General features: G+C 47.3%; 1 protein-coding gene across 4 annotated transcripts in view; it reads left to right on the forward strand.

Annotated features, from left to right (window-relative positions):
- adamts18 (ADAM metallopeptidase with thrombospondin type 1 motif, 18) overlaps nt 1-1,339 on the forward strand; it is a 49,440-nt gene extending 48,101 nt beyond the window's left edge. For all 4 annotated transcript variants that reach the window (XM_081706432.1, XM_081706431.1, XM_081706433.1 and 1 more), the window contains one exon: nt 1-1,339. This exon is cut by the window's left edge. The gene's annotated coding sequence lies outside the window, so the exon portion shown is untranslated.
- Nucleotides 1,340-12,091: the final 10,752 nt, after the last annotated feature.

A 12,091-nucleotide genomic window follows, 5' to 3' on the forward strand; every position in this document is an offset into this window, starting at 1 on the left:
GTGTGTAAAGTCTTGCCTGTTCTCTTTCAGCCTGGCACGTTTTAGTTGGAGGAACTAGAGGCCCAGAACATGTTATTCTGGCTAGCGTGTCACTGTGTGTCCAGCACTGTGGACTGGACTTGACTGCCGTGCTCTGTGAGTGACTCATGAACACACTCAGTAGACAGTAGAATGTGTTTCACAGCATTCAGGTCATCCTGGTTTGTCTGTATCTGTGTTTCTGTGTTTTTCTCCAATATGATGTACTGTAAGCATTGTTTGATCAGTGGCTGCAAACTTTGTGTTGAAGCAGAATTCACCTCTTAAGGACGTTGCGGACACAACATTGTGTCCTGTGTGTTTACAGTTCTTGTATTCCAGGTGCTGTCCAGTTTCGTTTCTGCTGTAGTGCTTTGCTTTGCTCCTTCATCACACCCTGTATGACCCAGGGCTCGTCAGCACTATAGTAGCTCACAGCGCAATCTGCACTCTGTCCAGGTGTTGTGGACGAGGGTTGGGCAGGGTGTGTTTGATAGCTGACGAGAGTTTAGTAGCTTCCATTTACAGACCGTTTCACTTTAGTGGTGACCAGTTACCCAGCCTGCGGAAAGGGGTCAGTCCTGTTTGAAGAAAAGAGAAGAAGACGGGTTTGACCCTCCCACACCCCTGCTCCCTCCTCTCCTCTCTCCTCTCTCCAGCGTTGAGGTTAGGCTGGATTGTGGACTGTTCCCGGTGCTGCTGTTTAACACACAGCAGTGACGGGAGTTACTCTGTCTGCCCAGCAGGGGGCACTGGATCGCTCAGGAAATGGGGAGCGGTACTGTGAGGGGCACAGTGAAACTAGGAGGAAATACAAGAGAAAGACCAGAGTCTAGTTGTAGGTCAATCTAATCTGTCCATTCATCCATTAATTCTAAAGCAGACCGTTTAGTTCTTTTTTGAAACAGTCTTCTTGTTTTGTAACTGCAGTGCATCTTTGCCTGTCCTCTGAGGTTACACAACTAACATTTCCTAGTTGTATAAATGTTAATGTTGAGATGGACGTGCCCTGTAAACTAAACTGTAAAGTGTTCAAACGTTAGCTGACACTGTGCTCCTTGTAATAAACCAGTGAGGAAGAGTTTCGCTCCACGGTCTTGTTTACCAGCCGCGCATTCACGCCGGCCCCCTTCTCTGTCCTACAAACGTGTGTGTCACTTTACTGCGTCCTTCATCTCCATGAGTTTCTAGAGAAATATAAGGTGTATAAATGCGTAATTTATTGGTATGTCACACTATAATTCAGCTCAGAAGAGGCTGGTTTCTGTAACAGCACATTGTGTAATATTTAATTTTTTAAAACGTTTTATAATAAAATGATTTGGCGTATTGTGCCTCTGTGTTGTTGTTTTTGTTCTTATATGTTCTCACACACATCTGTTAGGGAAGCCTTAGAATATAGACTCTCTAAATACCAGTGAATCCGTTAGGCCCAAAGAACATCACCGTAACTCTCTGTTTCAGCCTAATTACAAAAACTGAACAAAGGAAATAGTGAAGACGAAACCCCAGGACTCCAGCTCTGCGCTCGGCCATCTGAGCAGTACAGGCTCCTTTTACTACACAGCTTCACGCTTTTACAAATCATTGGCCAATAAAGATTAAAAATAACCAGCAAACAGTCGCTACTTTTTAAAAAAGGCCCTGGCTTCTCCTCCTTACTCAAAATGTAGTATGTGAGTATTTCTGTTTCTGTCCAAAAATGTATTGAGCATTGCAGTGCTTAAAATTAAATTATTATTTTTTTTGTGTAAACTGCCCACTGCCCCTAACCTGTGTTTAGGAATGACAATTTGGTGTGACATTAGATGTCATAGAAAACACTAACTGACTATAGCGAATCATAAGATTGCATATTCATGAGCTGTGAACCCAACTGACTCTCCCACATTTCTCTCTGTGCTCTACTCAAGGAACAGAGATGTCACGCGCTTACACAAATGCTCACTTTTTGGATGCAAGTGGGTGAAAGGTCACTCTACACTTTATTCCACAAAACGAGACCAAATTAGAATCAAACCAGCACTGTGACGTCCTCTTAATTCACCCAGAGACTGGATTAGCCTATAGGTAAACATCTCCTGGACTCTGCTGTAGACCCCTGACAGCATTTCACCTCTTCAGGTTTGTAGGAAATATTCACCTAAATGTTGTTATTACAATTCTGTTTCCGGCCTGCTCCATACTGATTAAGTGTGTGGGTACGTGAGGCTGTCAGTCAATCGGCCAGGGTCCACGCCCACACAGCAGAACGGTTAAAAGCCAAAGAGGAAAAAGAAAATTCAAACACTCCTGGAATTTGACTGGAATATATATGATTCTTTACGAAAATATTTATTTGTCACTGATTTTAAAAGACAACTGTTCAGGGCCTTTAAATCAGAACACACACACATGCACGCGTTTAAAAGTGAACATGGGACAAATTAGACACGTTTAGTAGCAGCTAAATTTGATTCAATATATCATGCAACCGTTATTAGAAAGTTACGTTTCTGTGGCATTTTGGCCTTTTCACCAGGTGGCGCATGGTTCATGCCACACCTACGTGTGACTGACAGTGTCTGAAACAATCATGCTTAAATGCCCACAAATTCCCAGAATGCTTAAAAGTCTAGCTAGCACATCCCAACTTTGAGAGGTTTTGTATGAGGAGAGGCAGTTTGGTTCTCTGACCCGTACTCACTTTGTACGAGAAGAAGGAGTTTGGTTCTCTGACCTGTACTCACTTTGTACGAGGGGAAGGAGTTTGGTTCTCTGACCCGTACTCACTTTGTACGAGGACAGGGAGTTTGGTTCTCTGACCCGTACTCACTTTTGGGTCAGTGGGTCAAGGATAAAACTAAGTGGCTGAAGTTAGCTGCTCTGTGTTTGTGTAGCTCAAGTAAAATGCAACATTTTCCGCTGATATTCCGTGGATCACGCTTATTTCACATCACTTGTTTCTGCCACCACAATACACGTACATCTATCAGTGACGTAACCGTGACGTAACTGTGATGTAACCGTGAACTAACTGTGATGTAACAGGGAAGTAACCTTGAAGTAACCTGAAGTAACCATGATATAGCCCTTAAATATCCGTGACGTAACCGTGAGATAACCATCAAGTAACCATGCCGTAACCATGAAGTAACCGTGACATAACCACCATGTAACCGTGACGTAACCGTGAAGTAACCGTGACAATCTCTACAAACTGGTCTGTATATAGAGAGTGATCATACCAGAAAGGACCAGACAGGTAGGAGATGATATAGGAACTTGATGGGCTTAGTTTATATGGAGAATCCACAAATTTCAGAATCCACGTCCTCCGTGACATCTTGTCCAGGTAGTGCTCATCCTGCCATACGGAATGCAGAGATCACCTGTTCCCAGGTCACATGACTGACTGGTGTACGAGCAGGTCCGATGTGCTGTACATCCAAAATCTTGACATGTAGCAATTGGGAGACGTTGTTCCTTAATTTTCCCTTTTCATTGTCAATAAGCATCACTTACATTCACTCTGACTTCATTCTGTCACAGATGATCTACACTTCACAGGCTACAGAGTACACTCAAACCCCCAACACTCCTGTGGTTACTGATCCCAATAATCCTACACATGTTGTCAACAGATTGTCTTCGTAAATATTATGTTTTACACATGAAACTGAAAAAAAAGGAACTGAAATAGCTATGCAGATGCTAATAACAGAAATAAGGAATACTTATAAAAACATTCGGTTCATTACAGTCTCATTTTGCTATCGCTGGCAATGTGAAAGCTTTCTGTTTTATTTACTGTATGGTGATTTCTCAGTATTATTTATTGATAATATTTATTGATATCCTGGCATAACTCAGGAATAAAAATTAATTTAGGATTTGTCAACACTTGTCTGAGTCCTTGTTTCATGGAACAGCATCCTCAAGTTGTAATGTCAGCCAGTAGCTGGAGATGGATGTCAGACTGTACCACTACTTACTAACATCAGAATCAGCACAAACAAGTCATGATTCGACAAAACTTTACAACACTTATTTCAAAGAGAAGCCAAGTTCCTCAAATAAAGACAGCATAGCTTGACAAACCATAATTGTTTGTAGCTGCTGCCATACTGCTTAATATCTGCTTCTCCAATTTAGCACTACAAGCTTTTTTAGAAGCACTAGTTCTCCCTAGAGGCCTGGATGTATTAGCGCTCTGTTGCCTCATTTCCAAATGTAATACATGTAAATAGTGTGTTTTATTTTTAGTGTATTTGTGCTTTTGACTTTCGTTTGCTTTAAATTCTGTTCTGATTTGACTGTCTGGGCCACCGTAAAGTACTCTGAATTAGCAATAGCTGTAGTCTAGCCGTAATTCACAGTCTGGAGGCCTTGGCTGAGGTCATGAAGCAGTTGCATGTTCTCCGTATATTACAGCAGCACAAGGGGGATTGGCGGCCTAATGACACGCGTGTGCGTGCAGTTGAAGGTGTTTCTAGCTGACTCAGCCTAGTGGAATCCAGGTGTTTTTAGCTTCCTCTTGTGGACTTCACACCCCGTGCCCTCAAACACCCCCCCCCCCCCACTACAGTTTCTTAGACATGTTCCTCCCACTCTGTGACTTCAGCTCCAGATGTGTAGTACTGAGTAGGGCGTGCAGCCCTTCACTTTAGACAATCACACAGTCTCTAATCACGTCTTAACCTGGCTCTCCCTCTGGGACTTTCTGACCCTCTCTATCTCACTCTGTCTGTCTCCCTCTCTCTCTTACACCCCCCCCCCCCCCCAACGCGCGCGCGCGCACGCGCACACACACGCACACACACGCACACACACACACGCACACACACGCACACACACACGCACGCACGCGCACACACGCGTACACACACGCACACGCACACACGCACACGCGCACACGCGCACACGCGCACACACGCACGCACACACGCACATGCACGCACACGCACGCACACACACGCACGCACACACGCACGCACACACGTACACACGCACACACGCACGCGCACGCACACGCGCACACACGCGTACACACGCACACACACGCACACGCGCACACGCACACGCGCACACACACGCACGCACACACGCACGCACACACGCGCACACGCACACGCACGCACGCACGCACACGCGCACGCACACACACACACACACACACACACACACACACACACACACACACACACACACACACACACACGCTATGCCTCACCTCTCCCTCTCTTGTCCCAGAGTGAGAGCCCTCATATTGTCCATCCAGATACATCTCCTCTCATCAGAAGAAAATAGTTCCCACTGCTCTCTCGCCCAGTGCATCACTGGGCTGCACTGAGAGTCTCCACTCCAAGCCTTCTCTGTACAAGCAGGGTGTTCCTATAACACACTCAGAGAGCACAGACTCTGACAGCACAGACCCTGAGAGCACAGACCCTGAGAGCACAGACTGACAGCACAGACTATGAGAGCACAGACCCTGAGAGCACAGACCCTGAGAGCACAGACTGACAGCACAGACTATGAGAGCACAGACCCTGAGAGCACAGACTGACAGCACAGACTATGAGAGCACAGACCCTGACAGCACAGACCCTGAAAGCACAGACTGACAGCACAGACTATGAGAGCACAGACCCTGACAGCACAGACCCTGAGAGCACAGACCCTGAGAGCACAGACTGACAGCACAGACTATGAGAGCACAGACAGACAGCACAGACCCTGAGAGCACAGACTCTGACAGCACAGACTGACAGCACAGACCCTGAGAGCACAGACTGACAGCACAGACTCTGAGAGCACAGACTGACAGCACAGACTCTGACAGCACAGACTGACAGCACAGACCCTGAGACCACAAACCCTGAGAGCACAGACTCTGACAGCACAGACCCTGAGAGCACAGACCCTGAGAGCACAGACTCTGACAGCACAGACTGACAGCACAGACCCTGAGAGCACAGACTGACACCACAGACTGACAGCACACACCCTGAGAGCACAGACTCTGAGAGCCCTCTCTCCTGCACACAGACATACACATTTTCTCTGAAGCTCTCTTTATTTATCTCTTTCTCTTTCTCTCCATCTCTGTCCCCCTCCCTCGCTCCCCCACTCTTTTTCTTGTCTGTGTGCTAATTTCGCAGCCGGCAGGTTATTTTCGTCGTGATTGAGGTGTCAGAGTACGTTTGGACAGTAATGCATGTGCAGCCCCATTTGTAGCTGTCATCCCACTACGGCCTCTCCCCGCTAATGTAAAGATGTCATCCCACTACGACCTCTCCGTGCTAATGTAAAGATGTCATCCCAGTACGGCCTCTCCCCGCTAATATAAAGATGTCATCCCACTACGGCCTCTCCGCGCTAATATAAAGATGTCATCCCAGTACAGCCTCTCCCCGCTAATGTAAAGATGTCATCCCACTACAGCCTCTCCCCGCTAATATAAAGATGTCATCCCACTACGGCCTCTCCCTGCTAATATAAAGATGTCATCCCACTACGGCCTCTCCCCGCTAATGTAAAGATGTCATCCCACTACAGCCTCTCCCCGCTAATGTAAAGATCCCATCCCACTACGGCCTCTCTCCGCTAATATAAAGATGTCATCCCACTATGGCCTCTCCCCGCTAATGTAAAGATGTCATCCCACTACAGCCTCTCCCCGCTAATGTAAAGATGTCATCCCACTACGGCCTCTCCCCGCTAATGTAAAGATGTCATCCCACTACGGCCTCTCCCTGCTAATATAAAGATGTCATATGTCATCCCACTATGGCCTCTCCCCGCTAATGTAAAGATGTTATCCCACTACGGCCTCTCCCTGCTAATGTAATGTAGTGGGGGTGTGGGGTGTTTCAACTATCATCTCTGATAGACTGACAGCTGTTCGCTGCACTTCCGAGTTGCTCTGGGCAGAACGGTGTCCCCCCCACCTCGTTGAAGACTTGGTACAGTTTGACTGGTGGCTTTAACGTGCGGTCTGCAGCTCAGTGCAGTGAGAGATCTGTGGGCTGTATGACGGAGTCTGAACGCGCCTAAGTGAAATTGGAGCGTGGCCACTGTGAGATATGTATGAGAAATCTATTCAGTCTCCTCTAACTCTCCTAACCCAGAGACAGCTGGAGCGCTTACCTGCTGAAACTCCTGGGATCAGGAATGCCGACCTGACAGGTGGCCTTAGGTCGAAACCTCTTTATCACTGAAATCTTCTCTGGGATTTTCTGGCTTATCTCTTCAGAGGCAGAGAGCACAGACACTTCCGTGCCAGTCTGTTGCCTGGTTCAGAACTGCACAGAGAGCATTTCCAGTGTTACCCAGTTTTTCCAGACATTATTCCATACTGGTTTCATTCCATGGAGGGCACGTCTACTTCCAGGCTTAGAAAGGCGGTGGAAGTGTCTGGAGTCTGTGTGCTGAAAACAAAGGGCTCCACAGGGAAAGAGGTTGGCTGAGCAGAAACCGGATGCTGTAGGTGAGGTTAAAGTTCAGATGGACAACTCCTGGATCAAAGTGGCTATGTATGTTTCACATGTACATGCTAAATAAATAGTCACAATCTCTCTCTCTCTCTCTCTCTCTCTCTCTCTCTCTCTCTCTCTGTTTTGAATAATCTGGGAAATGCCTCTGTGAAGTCAAATTGTGGGGTCAAAAAGTATTCTAGATGGGTCAGACTGCTTTGTTCAGGAGGTATGAATAGTTAAACTAAAACTGCGTGTGTCCTGTGCATCTTGCAGTGTTTGGTGTATATGGTACTGTATGTGTTTAGGAACCTGTCATCTCCATGATTATACATTTTTCTCCATGTTCTATCCACTCCAGGTCATTGATTAAAACTTTTATTTAATGTTGTTTTTTTTTTTTTTATCTTCCTGAGTGATATGCGTGATATGATTGTTATGAGTGATATGAGTGATATGAGTGATATGCGTGATATGCGTGATATGAGTGATATGCGTGATATGATTGTTATGAGTGATATGCGTGATATGAGTGATATGCGTGATATGAGTGATATGCGTGATATGATTGTTATGAGTGATATGCGTGATATGAGTGATATGCGTGATATGCGTGATATGAGTGATATGCGTGATATGATTGTTATGAGTGATATGCGTGATATGAGTGATATGCGTGATATGAGTGATATGCGTGATATGATTGTTATGAGTGATATGAGTGATATGAGTGATATGCGTGATATGATTGTTATGAGTGATATGCGTGATATGAGTGATATGCGTGATATGATTGTTATGAGTGATATGAGTGATATGAGTGATATGCGTGATATGAGTGATATGCGTGATATGATTGATATGAGTGATATGAGTGATATGAGTGTTATGAGTAATATGAGTGTTATGAGTGATATGCGTGATATGAGTGATATGAGTGATATGCGTGATATGAGTGATATGCGTGATATGATTGTTATGAGTGATATGAGTGATATGAGTGATATGATTGTTATGAGTAATATGAGTGTTATGAGTGATATGCGTGATATGAGTGATATGCGTGATATGCGTGATATGATTGTTATGAGTGATATGAGTGATATGAGTGATATGCGTGATATGAGTGATATGCGTGATATGATTGTTATGAGTGATATGCGTGATATGCGTGATATGAGTGATATGAGTGATATGCGTGATATGCGTGATATGAGTGATATGCGTGATATGATTGTTATGAGTGATATGAGTGATATGAGTGATATGAGTGATATGCGTGATATGAGTGATATGCGTGATATGATTGTTATGAGTGATATGCGTGATATGAGTGATATGCGTGATATGAGTGATATGCGTGATATGATTGTTATGAGTGATATGAGTGATATGAGTGATATGCGTGTTATTGATCTGTGTGTTTGGGGCCAGCCCTCCCCCATCGTCCTCCACCTTCCCTCCTCCACGCTTCGGGGACCTTGGCCTCACTGCTCTGGTTCTTTTCCTCTTGAAATGTAAGAATTGATTACTGCTTCTGCCCCCACAGAGACGCCCTGCTACCTCTCAACACCCTGCTGTCCTTGGCTGGGAGAGAGCGACACCCAGTAGTGCGAAGCCAGCACACTCCTCTCTCTCTCTCTCTCTCTCTCTCTCTCTCTTGCTTTCTCTCCCCCCCTCCTTCCCTCTCTCTCTCCCCTCTCTCTCTCCCCTTTCCCTCTCTCTCGCTCTCCTGTTCCCATTCTCATTTTCTTGCTCTCTCATATACTCACACATCTCCCACATACACCTCTTTTCTCTGTAACTATATATTTTCTCCCTCCCTCTCTCTCTCTATTGCTGTTTCGCTCACGCTCTTTTTCTCTTTTAACCTCTCCACTTCAAGGCTGTAGTGATGCATTTCATGACTCTTAAATTGTTGTAATGTATTGCTTTAAAACCACAGACAATCTGAAGACCTTCCTTTTGACACCCTTCAATTCATCAGTTTCACGCCTGGATAATTTTTCTACACTGTATTTCAGAGTGCTAGTGTGTTTCTCAGCTTGTAACACACACACACACACACACACACACACACACACACACACACACACACACGCACACACACACACGCACACACACACGCCCACACACGCGCACACACGCGCACACACGCACACGCACACACGCACGCACACGCGCGCACACACACACACACACACACACACACACACACACACACACACACACGCACACACACGCACACACACGCGCGCACACACACACACACACACACACACACACACACACACAGTCTCTCCCCCTCTCCCTGGCGATATGTTGTATTGGAGGACATTGATTTATTTTACATATTAATGCAAACAGTTGAATGGAACTGGTCACCTCCGGTGTTGTCACCTGTGTGTTTATGTGCAGGCCCTTTTGACAGACCACGCTGGAAAAATGCCAGCTGTTCCTTGCAGAAGAGACATGGCCCAGAATCGCCAAGCTCCTACTGTTTTTTGTTACAGACGCAACTGAACCCCACTTCTGAAGAAGGCACGAGGGCTCCTCACGCCGCCACTAGAGGGCGATGTTACTCTGCTGTTGAGGGGTGTCCGCGTGCTGCGGCAGTGTCCACCTCTGCACGCACGAGCTCTGGCAGGGAGCGAGATTTTGTGTGGTGGCTTGTTCTAAATCGCTTACATGTTGTTTCACACGAGCCAACGTGGAAAGACACCACCATACACACATTTTATAAAGCTTGTGCAGACCCCTCTGTTTCTCAGAGCCAGTCATACACAGGCCCATAAGCAGCCTGTTGTTTTATGAATTCATTAGTCTTTCCTAATGGAACTCAGGTGAGAAATGTTTCTTCTCTCCACTTCTGATGCAAATCAAATCCGAGGAAATAAATCTCGGTGTGTGTGTGTGTGTGTGTTGGGGGGGGGGGGGGGGGGTCCCCTGTGCGGGGCCGACTGAACCCACGCCCTCGTGCCTTCCCGCGTCTCGCAAAGGGCAGAGCTGAATTACAAATAATCAGGGGAAAACATTAACACAACACAGAGCTCGGGCAAGGTCAGAGCCATGACTGATTCGCAAAACAAAGCAACTAAGCGCCGTTGCACTCAGCCCCAAGTGCCTTTTCCATCGTCTTGGAACGCGGAGGACGTCTGAGCCCAACTGGCCAAGGATTTGTGCAAACCGCAGGGACCTGCATGAGGTCGCAGCGCTTCAAACAGCGGCTCTGGCGAGCGTGCGCTCTTCTAATGCGCGCAGCACGCGTCTGAAGGTGTTTTGCGCAGGTGCTTAGGAGCTGTGTGCTTTGGAGTGTGTGTGCTTTGCACACCCTCGGAGAGCAGAGTGGTGCTTTGTTGACGCTTCTGCGGCTACGTTTGGTGGAGCAGACGCCCTCCATGCTGGGTCTGATGCTAAAAACCGCGTCAAACAGTTGACGGCGACGCAGCTCGCTGCTCAGCCGCGAGCTATTTTTACCCGTCTGTCTCCGCAGATCCCTCGTGCAGCCGGATGACAGGCAGCCGCACCTCAAAACTGGCCAGCCATATTCAGAGCGCGAGCTGTGTGAGCGCGCGGGCTGCTACTGCCTGCCATCGCAGCTGTCGCTCATCAGCGGACAGGTGACGTTACAGTTTCCACCTGCATCGTTGCTTTGTTTTTCTTGCATTTCTTTTTTTTTGTTTGTTTTGTTGTTTGCTTGTTTTTTCTTTTTCCATCTCTCCCTTTCCGTTCATCGGGTAAAGTGAGCGTGAAAGCGACTCGTCGGCGTGGCGCCGCTACTGCCATTAGAAACAAGCTGTCAGCACGCGCCGAAGCGAGGTTGAGACGTGCACCCGCCCAGACCCCGTGCCGCGCTACGGAGCGCAAAACAAATAAAACACGCACGCCTCTAATAACCTTCCAATAAATAAATCAGATTTACAAATGGTTCCTCATATTAAGGAGCGCGACGGCTGGTGCAGGAGCCTCCGCCTTTCTGGAGCCCGTCGCGTGCGGAGGCCCCGCGAGCAGCTGTCAGCCGCGCTAACAATTTCGATAGATATTGCCGCAAATGAAAATACTCAATCACCTCGCCCCCACCCTGCACCGACCTCTCCCAAAACAGGGAATAAACAGCCATTAACGTTCTCTGAAGCTGATAGGGTTCCCGCACGATTCCTGCCGTCTCTGCAGGAGGATTGGCGGGCTCTCCGTTCTGCTCGGGCCCCTGCACCCCCCCTAGCCCGTCCCTCCCACGCCCCTCCCTGGGTCCAGCGTCTACCTGCTCCCCTGCTGCCCATCACTTCAATTAGAGGCGAATTAAAGAGCCGTTTCCCCGGAAGGTGTTCTGGAGGGGGAGGCGGGGTTTAATTACTCCTCAACAGCGCCTGTTGTTGGGGAAGTGATTAGCAGGCAGAGCCCCCTAAACACCCCCCCCCCACCCTCCCGGCCTGGTGAAACGTGCAGGGGAACAGCAGGGCGCGGCGATTAGTTCCAGCAGGGACAGAAGTGAGCCCGTCGATACCCTGAAGCAGGGCGCCTCCGAGCTCCCAGCCAAACACTTAACACTTCAAGCAGCTCTTCAAATACACTTATTGAGCTTTTTTTTTTTCCTATTCGAAAAATCCCAACCTGAA

This window comes from Electrophorus electricus, chromosome 23 (genome assembly GCF_041902795.1).
Source record: "Electrophorus electricus isolate QZ-2024a chromosome 23, ASM4190279v1, whole genome shotgun sequence".
Taxonomy (NCBI): Eukaryota; Metazoa; Chordata; class Actinopteri; order Gymnotiformes; family Gymnotidae; genus Electrophorus; species Electrophorus electricus.